Source organism: Scyliorhinus torazame, chromosome 11 (genome assembly GCF_047496885.1).
Source record: "Scyliorhinus torazame isolate Kashiwa2021f chromosome 11, sScyTor2.1, whole genome shotgun sequence".
NCBI lineage: Eukaryota > Metazoa > Chordata > Chondrichthyes > Carcharhiniformes > Scyliorhinidae > Scyliorhinus > Scyliorhinus torazame.
In genome coordinates, this window is record NC_092717.1 from 201,609,604 (window position 1) to 201,630,672 (window position 21,069).

The following is a 21,069-nucleotide window of genomic DNA, read 5'->3' on the forward strand; positions in this document are numbered from 1 at the left end:
TATTATGGCTGATTCTAGGCACCACACTTTAGAAAGGATATTAAAGCATTGGAGAAAGTACAGAAAAGATTTCCAAGCATGGTTCAAGGGATTAAAATCTTCAGTTACATGGGTTAATTGGAGAAGCTGGGACTGTACTCCTTACAGAAGAGAAGATTAAGAGGAGATTTGACATAGGCTTTCAAAAACATGAGGAAGAATCTGGACGGAGTAGATAGGGAGAAACTGTTCCTGAGGACAATGATTTAAAGTGAGTTGCGACATGAGGGAAAACCATATTTTTCATGTGGGGAGTGGTTAGGATCATGTATGCACTTGCGAGGGATGTGGTGGAGGAAGATTCAACCGTCATCTTCAAAAGAAAACTGAATAATTATCTGAAGAGAGTTTTTTTTTACGGGCTCCGGAAAAGTGTCCAGTGGGACAAGATGAATGTCTCTTACAGAGAGTTAGCACATACATGACAGGCAGATTGGCCTTGTTCCTTGCTGTAACCATTCTAAGGATGTAATCTGGTCCTGCCAGCAGCGGGAAGCTTGGGGGGTTGGAGGAACGTAATTTGATGGGAGGCCTAAAATCAGTTTTCCGATGGAGGGAGGAACTTTAGGAATTAAATTTCCGTAACTTTGAAGGCAGGTTAAAAGCAGGAGGAACTTCATGAAGAACAATGGCAGGAAGCCTCTTTGCTTGCCTTATGAAGTTATACAAGCTCATTAAAAGGCCACCTCACCGTAATTCAATTCCCCTCTCCAAATTAACACAAGAGCACTGTCTGTGCGGAGTCTGCACGTTCTCCCTGTGTCTGCGTGGGTTTCCTCCGGGTGCTCCGGTTTCCTCCCACAGTCCAAAGATGTGCAGGTTAGGTGGTTTGGCCATGATAAATTGCCCTTAGTATCCAAAACGTTTAGGAGTGGTTATTGGGCTATGGTATAGGGTGGTAGTGAGGGCTTAAGTGGGTCGGTGCAGACTCGATGGGCCGAATGGCCTCCTTCTGCACTGTATGTTCTATGTAATCTATGTAAAGCACAGGACATAGGGACAGGCAGGAATAGGAAATATTGCCCTTTAAAGTCTGCTCCCCCACTCAAAATAATCATGGCTGGTATTGGACTTCAACTCCACTTCCCTGCTTATTCCCCGTATCCCTGGATTCCCTGAGAGGCCAAGAATCTGTCCAACTCAGCCCTATGTGTATTTAATACAGGAGCATCCACACAACCCTCTGGGACAGAGAATTACAAAGATTCACAAGCCATTGAGTGAAGAAATCTCCCCCCATCTCAGTCCTAAATGGCCCCTTATCCTGAGATTATGTCCCTCATTTTTGATTCCCTGATAAGCAGAGACAATCTCTCAGTGTGTACTCCATTATCCCCTTCAGAATCTTGAACATGTCAATGAAATCGCCTCTCATTCTTCTGAATTCCAGAGAAAAATAAAACCAATTTGCTCAGCCTTTCATCGGAAGGACAACCCCCTCATCCCAGGGACCAACAGAATGAACATTCACCATGCCTCCTTCAATACAAGTATATCCTTTCATAGATGTGGAGACCAAAACTATACACAATATTCCAGCTGTGGTCTCACCAAAACCCTCTACAACTCTAGCAAGATTTGTTTATTCCTGTACTCTAATCCTCTTGCAATAAATGCCAACATGCCATTAGCCTTCTTGATTGCTTCCTGTATCTGTATTTTAACATTTTTGTATTCCTGGTACTAGCCCACCCAAAGACTGTTTGAAGATCCACACTTATAACTTTACCAGCTTGTAAAACATATTCAGCTCTCTAATTCTTTCAACCAAAAGTGAATAACTTACACTTCCCTACATTACAATCTATCTGCTGTCTTGTTACCCATACACGTAACTTGTCTATATCTCTTTGTAGTCTCTCTGTGTCCTCTTCACAACTTTATTTTTCGATCTAGTTTAGTATCATCAACAAAGTTAGATTTATCACTCTGCATATCTTCATTTGATATATAGATTGCAGATAACTGACCCTTTTTGTGCTCCACTATTCACTACCTGCCAACTTGAAAGAGTCCCATTTATGCCTACTTTCTGCTTTCTACCTGTTAATCCTCTATCCATGTTAACAGATTATCCCAACTCCATGTGCACTTATCTTGCCTATTAACTTTTTGTGTGGCTCCTTATCCATAAATACTACACCTACTGGCTCTCATTTATCGACCTTACTATTACATACTCAAAAAATAAATTTTGTAAACAGGATTTTGCTTTCAACAAGCCATGTTAAGTTGTTCTGAGCATATTATGCTTTTCTAAGTGAATGTTGACACTTTCAAATTAATAGATTCTAACATCAGGGAGCATCAAGGTGGTACAGTGGTTAGCACTGCTGCCTCACAGCGTCGGGGACCCAGGTTCAATTCTGGCCTCAGGTGACAGTTTGTGTGGAGTTTGTACTTTCTCCCTGTGTCTGCGTGGGTTTCCTGTGGTTGCTCCAGTTTCCTCCCATAGTCCAAAGATGTGCCGGTTAGGTGGGTTAGCCACACTAAATTGCCCCTTAGTGGGGATACAGGGTTAGGACAGGGTAGGGGGCTCTTTCAGGGGATCTGTGCAGAGTCGATGGGTCACATAGCCTCCTTCTGCACCTAATTCTAACGTTTTCCCAACAATTGATGTTCGGCTAATTTAAGTTCCCCACCAGAGAGAAATTAGCATGTTCACTTTTGCAACTACATATAAGTGAAGTGCATATTGCGAGACAGATTGTTTTTATGATTAATGGTGAGTTGCCACTGCATTATTCTCTTTGCGGAGTGTCAATGCCCGTCTCTGCTTGAGACCATGTGATGGCATTGCGAGTTGACCAAGGAAGGGAAGAAGGATTAGCAGAGAATGGTGCAACAGTGGCTGCACAAAGCTGAAAGGGGCAACAGGCTGTCCAGGTATCCTTTAAATATGGTGCCGGAACCTCCAAACTCATGAGGCAAGGATGGCAACTTCCTGCCTACCCCAGCCCTGAAAATTAGTAAGTTCCTCATAAATGCATAAGAAATTAATTGAACAGCAGAGGATTGTGCATGGTCAGTTATCCCATCACCCTCTCAGAGGAAATCATCCCCACTTACGTGCCCACCACCAAACTTGGACTCTAGAAGGGAAGATTCCAGCCTTTGATTCTGTAATTTTATATTTATAATGCCAAAAATTAGACACCAAGGGGGCGATTCTCCAATATTGAGGCAAAGTGTTTGCGCCGTCGTGAACGCCGTCGCGTTTCACGCCGTCGCGTTTCACAACAGTGCAAATAAGGCCCGGACACGACCTATTCTGGCCCCCACAGGGGGTCAGCATGGCGCGGGAGCGGTTCACGCCGCTCCAGCGTCCTTACGCGGTGCCAAATGGGCGCCACGCCAACCCGCGCATGCGCAGTCGGGGCAGCCCAATCCTGCGCATGCGCAGTTGGGCCACGCCATCCTGCGCATGCGCGGGGAATGTCTTACGCACGCCGGCCCCTCACCAACACGGAGCCGGTGTTCTGGGGCCGCGCACGGAAGGAGGTAGGCCCGGGGGGGGAGAGGCCGGCCCGCCCCGATCGGTGGGCCCCGATCGCGGGCCAGATCCCATCGGAGGCCACCCCGGTGAAGGAGTCCCCCCACAGGCCGCCCCCCAGCATTCCCGCAGAGTTCCTGCCGGCAGCGACCAGTGGTGGACGGCGTCGGCGGGAAGCTTTCGTGTCGTAGCGGCCGGTCGGCCCATCCGGCCGGAGAATTGCCGCTTCCTGGTTCTCCGAGCGGCCCGGTGCGAATCGCGCGCCGCTGGTTTCCGGGGCTGGGAGAATCGTGTGCGGGGGTCGGGGCGGCGTGGCGCGATTTGCGCGGTGCCCCGGCATTTCTCCCACCCGGCGTGGGAGAATAGCGCCCCAAGATTTTAAATACATTAACCAATTAATAACTTACAATAGTTTGGTGTCATATCAAATGCCATATAAAGTCATGTACCATTTATACTTGTGTCAAAGTCAAGTTTTTGAGACCAATCCTTCGACCTAAATTCATGGGATTGACCTTTATACATATAATATTTTTGAGGGAATGCACAAATGTAGGCCCCTAGAATACTACTGCAATGGAATAAAGGAAAAACCAACAATACGAAAGAATTCATATTAATTCTCTAAATACTTATTTACTTTATATTACAATCTATATACATTTCATCCAATAACTCAATATAAATGAAAAGCTGAATGAATTAAATGCAAAATGTGATGTTGAAATCCTTCAAAATCACACTTGTCATAATCTGAATCTGTTAAGAATTAAGGAAATTTAAGAATACAAAATGTGAAATTGGGATCAAAGAAAAGAAAACAGGCAGCTGATTGAAGAGATTTTAAGATGCGAATTAGCATATCAGTGAGAAAAGCAAGTGTTTATCTATGTGATTAGAGGAAAACAAAGGAGTATAGAAGAGGTAACTTCAAAGTGGAGAGATAAGGAATTTGACATGCATATGCAAAAAGCCGGATCTACAGGGTGAATAACATCAAAGGGAAAGAATGATATATCCATAGCGCAATACTTCAAAAAAGGAGACACAATAATGGCTATCCTCGCAGTCACACCGTGCCACATTTCTGTTTCACCCCACCAGCGGGATGCTCTGTTACGCCGGCTGGTCAATGGGGTTTCCCATTGTGGAGCAGTCCCACGCCGTCGGGAAACCCCCGGGCTGCCGGCAAAAGGGAGCATCCCGCCGGCGGAGAATCCAGCCCATGATCTCTCGAAAACAAGATATTGCGAAACAGGCAGCCAGTTATTATTGAAAATATGGAAAGATGGGTCATTTGAAACATGGAAGTCTGGCAATATCTGGTCTGAGAGAAACATGAGAGAATACAGGGCAAGATCTCACAAAGCTGCCAGGGAAGGATTGTAAAATGCAGATAGCCTTGGTCAAGCAGGCTGAGCAAACAAAACAAACAGGATTTTTGTTTGAAGGTAAAAACAATGGTTCACACCTTCGTTGAAATTAACTATCTTAGTAAGCAGCTGGAAAGGAAAGGATGAGGTTCAGTTGAATTTGGTGACAATTCTAGGTGTGAAACTTTGCTAATACCAGGTAAGTTAAAGAAAACTGGAGACTATCAGTCTACGAGAAACATAATTTAAAGTTAAAATCAAAGTCAAAATTATGAGCTGAGGACACAATTGGAAAATAAAACTATAGAAATGACAGGAATTAAAAGTAACACCTATTGAAATCAAAGCATTTTTGAATATCACAAAGGAACCTTGAACATCACAAAGGAAACAATGTAATCAGAGACCTAAGACGTGAGGTTATGTCAAAATGAATACTTAGTTGGATTAGAATGTTTAGATCAAATATACTTTTTACAATCAAAGTGATAGGAGTTACTTTACAATAAAGTCATAAAACTTAATAACTGTTAGAAAGAGAATATAAACCTAGAGACCAGACCAGAACCAGAACTCAGAGAGGTGGAGAAGCAGAGAAGGAACAAGCAGCTCAGAGTCAGATTACAGTCAGCTCGGCCATGGGAAAGGGACAGGGCAGAGCAGCCGAGCTAAAATAGCTAATACATCTAAGGAAGACTAGAATTTAAAGAGTAGGCAGAGTCAGCTCAGAGTCAGCTCAGAGACAGCCAGCAGAGCGAGCTCTCACAGCTCAGTACATGGGAAGGATAGGACACAGCAACCGAGCTCATCAGCGAATACATCTAAAGAAGACCAGATTTTAAAAAGAAGATTGATTGTCAAGGTGGGCCTGAAGGTCCCTTCAACCAACCAGAAGGATCCAGAAGCAAGAACTTTTTCCTTTCTGTAAAGAAAGTAATTGCAGCTTTTAAAAGAAAATATATAATAATAAAATAACTTAATTTAACCTGAAATAGTGGCTATTCCAAAGTCTACTTTACTTACTTAGCAATGCGGGACCCAGGATCGATGCTACTAAGTGGTAAGTAGATGAAATCTTCGGTGAAGCTATGGGTTATACCGGGGGATAACTTGAAAACATAGTTTGACCTGAATAGCACCCATTGAAGCCTGTATCGGAGTCGGGGAGTGAGAATTCCTGTTCACCATTTAGAATGTCGGCCCTTTTTGGTATAAGGGGACTTCTAAGAATAGTGGTGAGTTTTCAAAAATATGGCGCCCAACGTTTAATTAAGACCCTGTTAATTACGCCTAGCAGTTTGCTTTATTTTCTACATGGCAGCTGTCGTGTTAACACCGTGTTAATTACACCCAGCCGGTTGTTTTGCATTGTCCATGGCACCCAGCGTGTAGGCCTAGAATATTAGAAGTTTCTAGGTAAAGCGAGGCTAGAATATTAGAAGTTTCTAGCTGAGCAGAATGGGGGCGAGAATGGGGGCTGGAATATTAGAAGTTTCTAGTTCCCAAGAAACGGTTGGAATATTAGAAGTTTCTAATCGGCACAAAGGCTAGAATATTAGAAGTTTCTGGTCTATGTGTGAGTCAGACTTTACCTGCCGAGTTTAGTCTGGAAAGTCATATGTGATTGACTTTTGTAAGGATATTCTGTGGATCGAGGGGACATAAAACTCAGGTTGGGTGTGAAAATCAGCAGACTAGAAGATGCTGACCCTGAGAAAAAGTCTGCAAGACATCTTGGTGACAGCACTGAAAATCTTGCATCCATTACTGGTAAAAAGAGGCGAAAAAATGAATCATCCTTACAGTAAGGCAGATTGTGAGGAGATAGCCTAGAGGAATAGGGACGCCTAGAATCTTTAGAGACCAATAACCAATCGACCCTTAACTAAAACGGGAAGATAGTGCCTTAGTTAGCCTTGGAAAGGGCCCAGAAAGGGTACTTATCCTTAATTTCAGATTGCAACTGAAAGGGACAACCAGGAACAGAACTTAGAATTCCAAAAAATGGCAATTAGAATAATCCTCTTGCTCTGAAACACGGTCAAGAGAGTTGAAGCAATGAAACAAGAGTGGAAGAAATTAACAGAGGCAAAAAACTCTTGCATAAGTGAGACTTATCGGCACAAAGGGGTCTCGGTTTTTGTTAAGGGTACATAAAACCCTCCAGAATAGAGGTCCAAGGTCTCTGGATAAATGAGTGTGTGTTTAATAAGGATTTGTGAAACCCTACAAAGTAGAGATCCAAGATCTGAGTGGATGAATGAGTGTGTGTATGTTTAATAAGGAATTGTGAATTTCCTTTGGTGTTTGTATTTTTTAAAAATGTTCTATTTTGCAAAACCGAGTTTCACATTAATTAGAAGTTGTAAATGGCAGGCAGAAATGTGATCAGTATTATGAGGTGGTAAATCAGTATGTTCAGAACTAAATTAGTCTGAGAATAAACGGATAAAGAGTTTGTACTGGGCAGCAGTCAGCTGCTTGCTGGAAATCATTTTGAAACTGATGCATTGAAATTGACACTGCATAGCTCCGCAGGGTCCTAGTGCCCGATAATCACAAGAAAGTCACCAGCAAAAATAATGATGTTTAGAATGTTAAATACATGGTTGACGGAGCTTTAGAGAATAAAGATATTGGATCAAAAGTTAGATTAAGAGAATTACTTGCAGTATAATGAAATGAGAATTTGATGGCAGGAAAAGATTTAGTAAAAATAGATGCAGGTAGTAAAATTAAGATATTAAAACCAATTAATAACACAGAGGGAAGTGTGGGTGAAGCTACCAACTAAGACTGCAGGGAAAATAATCAGTGAAGCTGTAAAATGTAAAGACAAGATTGTTCAGAATCTGGGTAAACATACAGTTGAATTAGAGAAGCATGGTGTCTGGAGCAAAATAAATTGTATCACAATTAAAACACATGACCCAATTGGTGGGAAGACAGTGAATTAAAACCCATTAGCAGCATTGATTGGACAGATGGTAAAGTTAAAATGTCATGTTTGGAACTTACCTTTCATAAAGATCCGGTCGTAATCAAAATAAAGTAATTAAAATAAATGCAGTAACAATATCAGGAATGTATCAGGGTTAGGTTTGGACCAGATTGGATCACTGAGTGAGAAACAAAAGAGGAGTTTGAGATTCTTTGAATCTCACTCAGGGGTGCAATGACAGAAGGAGGAGGCTTAACAGGCTTTAGTTGTGTGTGAAGGACATAAAGGAGAAGGAAAATAAACCAGTTCAAAAAGAAAAAGGAAAGAAATGGTAGCAAAAGAAATCCGGAAGTCCGGAAGCGGGCACTTCCGGTATACGCAAACGAAAATAGAAAGTACAAATTAAAGAATAGGGCCCTCTCCACCCTTGACTTGTTCATTTGATTTTTCAGATGGAAAAAATAAATAACAGACAAACCAGTTCACAAGAAGGAAGAGAAGTACACTCCAGAAAAGAATGTTTTAGACAGTATTGGGGGGAAACTAATGATACAATTGGCTACATATTTGAGGGAATTAAATGACAGAGCCAGGAGGAAAACTTTACGGGTTAGAAACAAATCAAAATATCAAATTATTACTGAACAGTGAAACCTCCGGTCAGACATCTCTAATTGGACATCAGCTGATGGATGGTCTGCGGTCTCCACGGGGTATGTACTATGTGATGGAGTTATTAAGGGTCTTGGTAGACAGCAGCGACTGGCGAGGAACCCCAATACGATAAATGACAATAGTTTAAGAATTTTTGTAGCTTGATGCCATGGCGGGAAAATTGTTAACAAAGCAGCAAACAATATTGCATTGAAGAGCTGTAATAGTTATTAGGGAAGAAATGTCATGTAAATTGGTAGGGACTGTTATGTTATGATAATGGGGGGGGTATGTGTGCCATTCAAGAACTTGATCAGCATTTCTAAACTGTGTGAAGGTTTTAATAGAGGGGGAATAGTGGTAGTTTAGAGTGTTTTCTTGATTTAATTGCATAGAACATCATGAATAATATTGATGTTGTTTACACGCCATATTTAGTATGTAATGATTATTGGTCCCAAAGCCACGAAGGGATGTGTCGATATTGTACTTTACTTTTAGTATTGGAATTGTGATAACAGTTGCAAATATGTAAAGTTGTAACACACAGTCTATTTGTGTGGTTCGGTGATGAGTAATGTGTTAAGATAAGATTTAATTTTTTTTTACTGTGTATTTAACAATAGGGAGAATTTATTTGGAAAAAGTGACAGTTCGATGTGGTTTTGCGAATACTGTTGGCATATTATATTGCAAAAGTTGTAATGGAAAATATGCACTTTCATGTTGTAAGGGAAATGATAACAGACAAAAGGGATTTGAAGGAAGTTTGTCAGAAAGATATTCTCTCATGTACACCAGGGGCTGGCAGACATACATGGTTCAGGACAATGTTAGAAATTAATGTGGAGAAGTCAGGGATAGAAGCAGGATCAATTGAACCTTTTAAATTAATGAAGCAAGGGAATCAATGGTTGGTACATGATATCATAATTTACCATTCCAATGAGAGACGGAAAGCAATTTGGATGATGGAAAAATGGGACACGAAACAGCCAGTGATGGACAAAAGACCTTTTTGGTTACTGATGGACTGAGTTGTGTGCTGTTTCTAAGGGACATGAGGAAGCTTCTACGGTGCTGCTACCCCAAGGTAGTAAAATGCTTTGGAGGTAGTGGAACACACGGATATAGCTATTGCGTTACCTTCCTGAGCGGCTGCAGCTATGGTTCACGGTAATTGGACTTCAGGAAAGAACGAAAAAAGACACTGGTCTGTAATATGGATACATTTACAAATTGATTTCGGTGCACAATTTAAAATCACAATATGTACATACAAATGAGAAAGATCGGGGATAAATGTTAGTCAGTACAATTAGATGAGGGGATAATTGACCAAATGATATAGTAATGTTTCAAATGTCAAGACAGGGTGTTATTGAAAATATGGGGAGATGTGTCATTTGAAACATGGAAGTCTGGCAAATATGGTCTGAGAGAAACATGAGAGAATACAGGGCAAGATCCTACAAAGGGTTAACAGCAGCTACGGTAGCATTGTGGATAGCACAATTGCTTCACAGCTCCAGGGTCCCAGGTTCAATTCCGGCTTGGGTCACTGTCTGTGCGGAGTCTGCACATCCTCCCCGTGTGTGTGTGGGTTTCCTCCGGGTGCTCCGGTTTCCTCCCACAGTCCAAAGATGTGCGGGTTAGGTGGATTGGTCATGATAAATTGCCCTTAGTGTCCAAAATTGCCCTTAGTGTTGGGTGGGGTTACTGGGTTATGGGGATAGGGTGAAGATGCTGAACTTGGGTAGGGTGCTCTTTCCAAGAGCCGGTGCAGACTCGATGGGCCAAATGGCCTCCTTCTGCACTGTAAATTCTATGATAACCTATCTATGATAACCAGGGAAGGATTGTAAAATGCAGATAGCCTTGGTCAAGCAGGCTTAGCAAACAAGACAAACATGATTTTTGTTTGACGGTAAAAACAATGGTTCACACCTTCGTTGAAATTAACTATCTTAGTAAGCAGCTGGAAAGGAAAGGATGAAGTTCAGTTGAATTTGGTGACAATTCTCGATGTGAAATTTTGCTAATACCAGGTAAATTAAAGAAAACTGGAGACTATCAGTGTACGAGAAACATAATTTAAAGCCAAAATCAAAGTCAAAATTATGAGCTGAGGACACAATTGGAAAATAAAACTATAGAAATGACAGGAATTAAAAGTAACACGTCTTGAAACCAAAGCATTTTTGAATATCACAAAGGAACCTTGAACATCACAAAGGAAACAATGTAATCAGAGACCTGAGAGGTGAGGTTATGTCAAAATGAATACTTAGTTGGATTAGAATGTTTAGATCAAAGATACTTTTTACAATCAAAGTGATAGGAGTTACTTTACAATAAAGTCATAAAACTTAATAACCGTTAGAAAGAGAATATAAACCTAGAGACCAGACCAGAACCAGAACTCAGAGAGAAGCAGAGAGGCGGAGAAGTAGAGAAGGAACAAGCAGCTCAGAGTCAGATTACAGTCAGCTCGGCCATGGGAAAGGGACAGGGCAGAGCAGCCGAGCTAAAATAGCTAATACATCTAAGGAAGACTAGAATTTAAAGAGTAGGCAGAGTCAGCTCAGAGTTAGCTCAGAGACAGCCAGCTCTCACAGCTCAGTACATGGGAAAGATAGGAACCAGCAACCGAGCTCATCAGTGAATACATCTAAAGAAGACCGGGGCGAAATTCTCCCCCAACGGCGGGATGTCCGCCGACTGGCGCCAAAGCCGACGCCAATCAGACGGGCATCGCGCCGGCCCAAAGGTGCGGAAGGCTCCGCATCTTTGGCGGCCTAGCCCCAACATTGAGGGGCTAGGCCGACGCCGGAGGGATTTCCGCCCCGCCAGCTGGCGGAAATGGCGTTTGTTTCCCTGCCAGCTGGCGCGGAAATGCGGTGCATGCGCGGGAGCGTCAGCGGCCGCTGTCAGTTTCCCAGCGCATGCGCGGGAGCGTCAGCGGCCGCTGTCAGTTTCCCGCGCATGCGCAGTGGGGAGAGTCTCTTCCGCCTCCGCCATGGTGGAGGCCGTAGCGGAGGCGGAAGGGAAAGAGTGCCCCCACGGCACAGGCCCGCCCGCGGATCGGTGGGCCCCGATCGCGGGCCAGGCCACCGTGGGGGCACCCCCCGGGGTCAGATCGCCCCGCGCCCCCCCCCCAGGACCCCGGAGCCCGCCCACGCCGCCTGGTCTCGCCGGTAAATACCAGGTTTGATTTACGCCGGCGGGACAGGCAATTTCTGGGCGGGACTTCAGCCCATCCGGGCCGGAGAATCCAGCGGGGGGTCCCGCCAACCGGCGCGGCCGGATTCCCGCCCCCGCCCAATCTCCGGGAGCGGAGACTTCTGCGGGGGCGGGGCGGGATTCACGGCGGCCAACGGCCATTCTCCGACCCGGCGGGGGGTCGGAGAATGACACCCCAGATTTTAAAAAGAAGATTGATTGTCAAGGTGGGCACGAAGGTCCCTTCAACCAACCAGAAGGATCCAGAAGCAAGAACTTTTTCTGTAAAGGAAGTAATTGCAGCTTTTAAAAGAAAAAATATAATAATAAAATAACTTAATTTAACCTGAAATAGTGGTTATTCCAAAGTCTACTTTACTTACTTAGCAATACGGGACCCAGGATCGATGCTACTAAGTGGTAACTAAATGAAATCTTCGGTGAAGGTATCGGTTATACCGGGGGATAACTTGAAAACATAGTTTGAACAGAATAGCACCCACTGAAGCCCGCATCTGAGTCAGGGAGTGAGAATCCCTGTTCACCATTTATAATGTCAGCCCTTTTTGGTATAGGGGGACTTCTAAGAATAGTGGTGAGTTTTCAAAAACACAGTTGAGATCCAAAACCCGAACTGAACAGATTTCACCTTTGCAGAAACTGAAGATGGTTTTCCCAAACGTGGTCAAATAACCTGTGAGTGGTAATTAGCTGCTGGATTTCGCTCATAGAGTTATATAATATTGGATGTTGTTTAGGAACAAAGGGTTCAAGGAACAAAGGTAGTTGAGAACTAAGGGGTAACTTTATGTAATACTGTGTGTGTTAACCATCAGTGTAATGAAGTGTCATGTCTTCTGTTTTTTAAGTTCATAAATATTCTTTATTAATTGTTCACGCAGTGACTGGATTATTCCTCCCTGGTTCGCATATTTTTCCTCACAGTATATCAAATTGAAAATACGCACCATCAAGAACCGGTGTTCCAGGTCACCCTTCTGGGATTCGGGATACTCTTGCATTTAACACCTGCGGGGTTCTTAACACATCAAACAATATGTCTCCTTAGCATGGTTGTGTAACATCATTGTATGCATCTTCCTCATCTTCATCATGATCATCATCATGATGGGCGGCACAGTATCACAGTGGTTGGCACTGTTGCTTCACAGCGCCAGGGACCCAAGTTTGATTCCCGGCTTGGCTGACGGTCTGTGAGGGGTCAGACGCTGGTTTAGCACACTGGGCTAAATCGCTGGCTTTGAAAGCAGACCAAGGCAGGCCAGCAGCACGGTTCCATTCCCATACCAGCCTCACCGAACAGGCGCCGGAATGTGGCGACTAGGGGCTTTTCACAGTAACTTCATTTGAAGCCTACTTGTGACAATAAGCGATTTTCTTTTTTTTTTTCATTTTCACATTCCCTCCGTGTCTGCATGGGTTGCCTCCGGATGCTCCTGTTTCCTCCCACAAGTTCCGAAAGACATGCTGTTAGGTCATTTGGTCATTCTGAATTCTCCCTCAGTGTACCCAAACAGGCGCCGGAAAGTGGCGACTGGGGTTTTTTCACAATAACTTCATTGCAGTGTTTATGTAAGCCTACTTGTGATACTAATAAAGAATAGTATTATTATTATTATCATTGGCAGCAATGGCAATGTCAGCATCCACATTCTACTATGCGTGACTAGTACCGTCGTGCACATTTGATTTTTCACATTTTAGAAATGATTTTTTTTTACACTATTGGGATTAAGTTAATTCCTCACACCATGATCCTTTGATATAATGTTGCTCGTTGAGTGTTCTCGCACATTTATGCCCTTAGCGAATGTTTTTCCGTCTTCCAACATCCAATTGTTTCACGTTTTTTGGATGGTGTCTGTGAGAGGTTTATTATGTTTATTATTTTTTGTATTGGAGGCAGGTTCAATCGAAGTTTTCAAGAGGACATTAAATGATTTTTTTGAATCAAAACAATATGCTTGCAAGGAAGTTGCAGGAAACATAAAGACTGACACTAAGAGTTTCTATTGTTCGGTGAAGAGAAAGAGATTGGAAAAGAGAAATGTAGGCCCCTTACAGACAGAAACAGAGGAATGCATAATAAGGGACAAAGAAATGGCTGAGCAATTGAACACATACTTTGGTTCTGTCTTCTGAGGACACAAATCCGATACCAGAAATGCTGGAAATTAAAGGTTTAGTGAGAAGGAAGAACTGACGGAGATCAACATGAGTAGAGAAATGGTGCTGGGAAAATTGATGGGATTGAAGGCGGATAAATCCCCAGGGCCTGAGAATCTGCATCCAGAGTGCTTAAGGAGGTGGCTCTGGAAATAATGGACGCATTGGTGGTCATCTTCCGCAATTCTATAGACTCTGGAGCTGTCCCTGCAGATTGGAGAGTAGCTCACGTCACTCCGATATTCAAAAAGGGAGGTAAAGTGAAAGCAGGGAATTATAGGCCAGTAAGCCTAACATCGGTAGTGGGGAAAATGCTTGAATCCATTATCAAAGACTTTGTAGCAGAACATTTAGAAAGCAGTGGCAGGATCAGTCAGAGTCAGCATGGATTTATGAAGGGAAAATCATGATTGACAAATCTGTTGGAATTCTTTGAAGATGTAACCAGTTGACAAGGGGAAGCCAGTCGATGTGGTATATTTGGACTTTCAGAAGGCATTTGACAAAGCCCCGCATAAGAGATTATTGTGCAAAATTAAAGCGCGTGGGATTGGGGGAAATGTAGTGAGGTGGATAGACAACTGGTTGGCAGAGATGAAACAAAGAGTAGGGATTAATGGGTCATTTTCAAATTGGCAGACAGTAACTAGTGGTGTACCACAGGGATCACTGCTGGGACCCTAGCTATTCACAATATATATTGATGATTTGAATGAGTGAACAAAATGTAACATCTCAAAGTTTGCAGATGATACCAAGTTGGGTGGGAGGGTGAATTGTGACAAGGATGCAGGGATCCGACAGCATGATCTGGACAGGTTTGGGCGCGTGGGCAAATCACTGGCAGATGCAGTATAATTTGGATAAGTGTGAGGTTATTCGCTTTGGAAGCAAAAACAGGAAGGCAGATTCCTACCTGAATGGATGTAAATTGAGAGAGGCAAGTGGGTGTCCTTGTGCACCAGTCGCTGAAGGTAAGCATGCAGGTGCAGCAGGCGGTAAAGAAGGCTAATGGTATGTTGGCCTTCATTGCGAGAGGTTTCAAGTATAGAAGCAGGGATGTGTTGCTGCAATTGTACAGGGCCTTGGTGAGGCCACACCTGGAGTATTGTGTGCAGTTTTGGTCTCCTTCTCTGAGGAAGGATGTTCTTGCTCTCGAGGGAGTGCAGCGAAGGTTTACCAGACTGAGTCCAGGGATGGCGGGACTGTCATATGAGGAGAGATTGACTAGGTTAGGATTGTTCTTGCTGGAGTTCGGAAGAATGAGGGGGGATTTCATAGAGACTTATAAAATTTTAACGGGACTATACAGGGTAGATGCAGGGAAGATGTTACCAATGATGGGTGTGTCCAGAACCAGGGGTCACAGTCTGAGGATTCAGGGTAAACCATTTCAGACAGATATAAGGAGACATTTCTTCACACAAAGAGTGGTGAGCCTGTGGAATTCATTACCACAGGAAGTAGTTGATGCTAAAACTTTGAATATATTCAAGAGGCGGCTGGATATAGCACTTGGGGAGAGTGGGATCAAAGGCTGTGGGGAGAAAGCAGGATTAGGCTATTGAGTTGGATGATCAGCCGTGATCGTGGTAAATGGCGGAGCAGGCTCGAAGGTCCAAAAGGCCTCCTCCTGCTCCTATCTTCTATGTATGCAAGGTTATGGGGAAAAGAGAGGAGAATGGCACGAGGTCATGATGCTCATTTGGAGAGCTGATGCAGACACGATGGGTTGAATGGCCTTATTCAGCAGTGCTTCTGTGCTTCTCTGATTTTAATTATGTTATTGCTCTATTTTTTACTTGTCGGGGAGAGGGTGGCATACTGGTAATGTCACTAGACTGGTAATCCAGAGGCCTAGGCAAATGTCCCAGGAACGAGCGATCAAATGCCACCACGGCAGTTTGTGGAATTTAAATTCAGTTAATAATCTGGAATTGGGAAACGAATCTCAGTAATGGTGACAATGAAACAAACCATTGTCGATTGTTGTAAAAGCCCATTTGCTTCACTAATGCTCTTTAGGGAAAGAAATCTGCCATCCATATCTGGTCTGACCAATGTGTGACTCTAAACCACAGCAATGCGGGTGACGCTTAACTGCCCTCTGAAATTGTGTGGCAAGCCCTTCAGTTCAAGGGCAATTAAAGGTGAGCGACAAATTGTGACCTTGCTGGCAACTTCCACGTCCCATGAAAGAATAAATCTTTTAAAAGTAAGGGCTGAACAACATTCATGAGACCACGAGGAATAAATTTCATAACAGTGTTGGTCGATCTCACCTAACGGACTGTATCATCATCAAAGGATTTGAATCCTGCTGCCAGCGAGGGTGTGACGCTGAGGCACACTTGGTTGGCAGACTGGAGAATCCCAACTCATAGCTTTCATTGTTTTTCTATATAACATGGAGGAACATGATCACTAATTTTCTTTAACAACAAGGAAAAAACATTTATTAAACAAGAAAAAAATTGGATTATGATACAATGTGCCTTCACTCACTCTCAGTTTAATAATTACACACAGGTTTTAGGATTAACATGGATTTAAAAATTCATCTTAATCTACAATGGTCTCATTAACACAAGGTCCCTTTAAGCATACAGATTTGCTGTGGTGAAATACACTCTCCACTATGAACCCAAGTTAGTATTTGTAGATTCCTCCTGAGAATCCTCTCAGATGACTGTCACATGATTTCAGCGGGAGCGGAGCAGGTTAGTTAATTTCAGCGGGAGCAGTGCGGAAGTGATTTCTGGGAGGTAAGTCTCTCCTTTAAAAACACTTGTCTTTGCAGGAGCAGGCCAGTCAATTTCAGCGGAGCGGAGCAGGTTAGTCAATTTCAGCGGGAGCAGTGCGGAAGTGATTTCTGGGAGGTAAGTCTCTCATTTAAAAACACTTGTCTTTGCAGGAGCAGGCCAGTCGATTTCAGCGGGAGCGGAGCAGGTTAGTCAATTTCAGCGGGAGCAGTGCGGAAGTGATTTCTGGGAGGTAAGTCTCTCCTTTAAAAACACTTGTCTTTGCAGGAGCAGGCCAGTCGATTTCAGCGGGAGCGGAGCAGGTTAGTCAATTTCAGCGGGAGCAGTGCGGAAGTGATTTCTGGGAGGTACGTCTCTCCTTTAAAAACACTTTTCTTTGCAGGAGCAGGCCAGTCGATTTCAGCGGGAGTGGTGCGCTAGTGATTTCTGGGAGACCTTCACAGGAGCAGGCTAGTCAATTTCAGCGGTAAACACTTACATGGTCCCGTTTTCGGTCCCTCTTTGCTGTTATTTAAAAAAATTTTAGTGTTTAAGGCGGGAACAGGAAGTTCGACCCGCGGACCTCTGGGAAGACCCTCACCAATAAATTCTGGTGGAGAGGAAACCCGAGACACTACACGTGTAGTGTCTCCCACCCGCCCTCCTCCTCTAACCTAATAATAAAACCCATTGGTGTGAGGTAAGTACCATATTTTATTATTATTATTACTTTTTTAAAAATTTAATTTAGTTGTTAGCCAGATCTTGGTAGAAAGTTAGAGGGATGGCAGGGAAGGGAGTGCAATGTTCCTCCTGCAGGATGTTTGAGGTGAGGGATGCTGTTAGTGTCCCTGCTGATTTTACCTGCAGGAAGTGCTGCCATCTCCAGCTCCTCCAAGACCGAGTTAGGGAACTGGAGCTGGAGTTGGAAGAACTTCGGATCATTCGGGAGGCAGAGGGGGTCATAGATAGCAGCTTCAGGGAATTAGTTACACCAAATATTGGAGATAGATGGGTAACTGTAAGAGGGACTGGGAAAAAGCAGTCAGGGCAGGGATCCCCTGCGGTCGTTCCCCTGAGAAACAAGTATACCGCTTTGGATACTGGTGGGGGGGGGAGGACTTACCAGGGGTACGCCATGGGGTACGGGCCTCTGGCACGGAGTCTGTCCCTGTTGCTCAGAAGGAAAGGGGGGAGAGGAGCAGAGCATTAGTAATTGGGGACTCGATAGTCAGGGGCACAGACAGGAGATTTTGTGGGAGCGTGAGAGACTCACGTTTGGTATGTTGCCTCCCAGGTGCAAGGGTACGTGATGTCTCGGATCGTGTTTTCCGGGTCCTTAGGGGGGAGGGGGAGCAGCCCCAAGTCATGGTCCACATTGGCGCTAACGACATAGGTAGGAAAGGGGACAAGGATGTCAGGCAGGCTTTCAGGGAGCTAGGATGGAAGCTCAGAACTAGAACAAACAGAGTTGTTATCTCTGGGTTGTTGCCCGCGCCACGTGATAGTGAGATGAGGAATAGGGTGAGAGAGCAATTAAACACGTGGCTACAGGGATGGTGCAGGCGGGAGGGATTCAGATTTCTGGATAACTGGGGCTCTTTCTGGGGAAGGTGGGACCTCTACAGACAGGATGGTCTACATCTGAACCTGAGGGGCACAAATATCCTGGGGGGGAGATTTGTTAGTGCTCTTTGGGGGGGTTTAAACTAATGCAGCAGGGGCATGGGAACCTGGATTGTAGTTTTAGGGTAAGGGAGAATGAGAGTATAGAGGTCAGGAGCACAGATTTGACGTCGCAGGAGGGGGCCAGTGTTCAGGTAGGTGGTTTGAAGTGTGTCTACTTCAATGCCAGGAGTATACAAAATAAGGTAGGGGAACTGGCAGCATGGGTTGGTACCTGGGACTTCGATGTTGTGGCCATTTCGGAGACATGGATAGAGCAGGGACAGGAATGGATGTTGCAGGTTCCGGGGTTTAGGTGTTTTAGTAAGCTCAGAGAAGGAGGCAAAAGAGGGGGAGGTGTGGTGCTGCTAGTCAAGAGCAGTATTACGGTGGCGGAGAGGATGCAAGAAGGGGACTCATCTTCCGAGGTAGTATGGGCTGAGGTTAGAAACATGAAAGGAGAGGTCACACTGTTGGGAGTCTTCTATAGGCCTCCAAATAGTTCTAGGGATGTAGAGGAAAGGATGGCGAGGATGATCCTGGATAAGAGCGAAAGTAACAGGGTAGTTATTATGGGAGACGTTAACTTTCCAAATATTGACTGGAAAAGATATAGTTCGAGTACATTAAATGGGTCGTTTTTTGTACAGTGTGTGCAGGAGGGTTTCCTGACACAATATGTTGACAGGCCAACAAGAGGCGAGGCCACGTTGGATTTGGTTTTGGGTAATAAACCAGGCCAGGTGTTGGATTTGGAGGTAGGAGAGCACTTTGGGGACAGTGACCACAATTCGGTGACGTTTACGTTAATGATGGAAAGGGATAAGTATACACCGCAGGGCAAGAGTTATAGCTGGGGGAAGGGCAATTATGATGCCATTAGACGTGACTTGGGGGGGATAAGGTGGAGAAGTAGGCTGCAAGTGTTGGGCACACTGGATAAGTGGAGCTTGTTCAAGGATCAGCTACTGCATGTTCTTGATAAGTATGTACCGGTCAGGCAGGGAGGAAGGCGTCGAGCGAGGGAACCGTGGTTTACCAAAGAAGTGGAATCTCTTGTTAAGAGGAAGAAGGAGGCCTATGTGAAGATGAGGTGTGAAGTTTCAGTTGGGGCGATGGATAGTTACAAGGTAGCGAGGAAGGATCTAAAGAGAGAGCTAAGACGAGCAAGGAGGGGACATGAGAGGTATTTGGCAGGTAGGATCAAGGAAAACCCAAAAGCTTTCTATAGGTATGTCAGGAATAAGCGAATGACTAGGGAAAGAGTAGGACCAGTCAAGGACAGGGATGGGAAGTTGTGTGTGGAGTCTGAAGAGATAGGCGAGATACTAAATGAATATTTTTCGTCAGTATTCACTCAGGAAAAAGATAATGTTGTGGAGGAGAATGCTGAGACCCAGGCTAATAGAATAGATGGCATTGAGGTACGTAGGGAAGAGGTGTTGGCAATTCTGGACAGGCTGAAAATAGATAAGTCCCCGGGGCCTGATGGGATTTATCCTAGGATTCTCTGGGAGGCCAGGGAAGAGATTGCTGGACCTTTGGCTTTGATTTTTATGTCATCATTGGCTACAGGAATAGTGCCAGAGGACTGGAGGATAGCAAATGTGGTCCCTTTGTTCAAAAAGGGGAGCAGAGACAACCCCGGCAACTATAGACCGGTGAGCCTCACGTCTGTAGTGGGTAAAGTCTTGGAGGGGATTATAAGAGACAAGATTTATAATCATCTAGATAGGAATAATATGATCAGGGATAGTCAGCATGGCTTTGTGAAGGGTAGGTCATGCCTCACAAACCTTATCGAGTTCTTTGAGAATGTGACTGAACAGGTAGATGAGGGTAGATCAGTTGATGTGGTGTATATAGATTTCAGCAAAGCGTTTGATAAGGTTCCCCACGGTAGGCTATTGCAGAAAATACGGAGGCTGGGGATTGAGGGTGATTTAGAGATGTGGATCAGAAATTGGCTAGCTGAAAGAAGACAGAGGGTGGTGGTTGATGGGAAATGTTCAGAATGGAGTTCAGTTACAAGTGGAGTACCACAAGGATCTGTTCTGGGGCCGTTGCTGTTTGTCATTTTTATCAATGACCTAGAGGAAGGCGCAGAAGGGTGGATGAGTAAATTTGCAGACGATACTAAAGTCGGTGGTGTTGTCGATAGTGTGGAAGGATGTAGCAGGTTGCAGAGGGATATAGATAAGCTGCAGAGCTGGGCTGAGAGGTGGCAAATGGAGTTTAATGTAGAGAAGTGTGAGGTGATTCACTTTGGAAGGAATAACAGGAATGCGGAATTTTTGGCTAATGGTAAAGTTCTTAGAAGTGTGGATGAGCAGAGGGACCTAGGTGTCCATGTACATAGATCCCTGAAAGTTGCCACCCAGGTTGATAGGGTTGTGAAGAAGGCCTATGGAGTGTTGGCCTTTATTGGTAGAGGGATTGAGTTCCGGAGTCGGGAGGTCATGTTGCAGCTGTACAGAACTCTGGTACGGCCGCATTTGGAGTATTGCGTACAGTTCTGGTCACCGCATTATAGGAAGGACGTGGAGGCTTTGGAGCGGGTGCAGAGGAGATTTACCAGGATGTTGGCTGGTATGGAGGGAAAATCTTATGAGGAAAGGCTGATGGACTTGAGGTTGTTTTCGTTGGAGAGAAGAAGGTTAAGAGGAGACTTAATAGAGGCATACAAAATGATCAGGGGGTTGGATAGGGTGGACAGTGAGAGCCTTCTCCCGCGGATGGAAATGGCTGGCACAA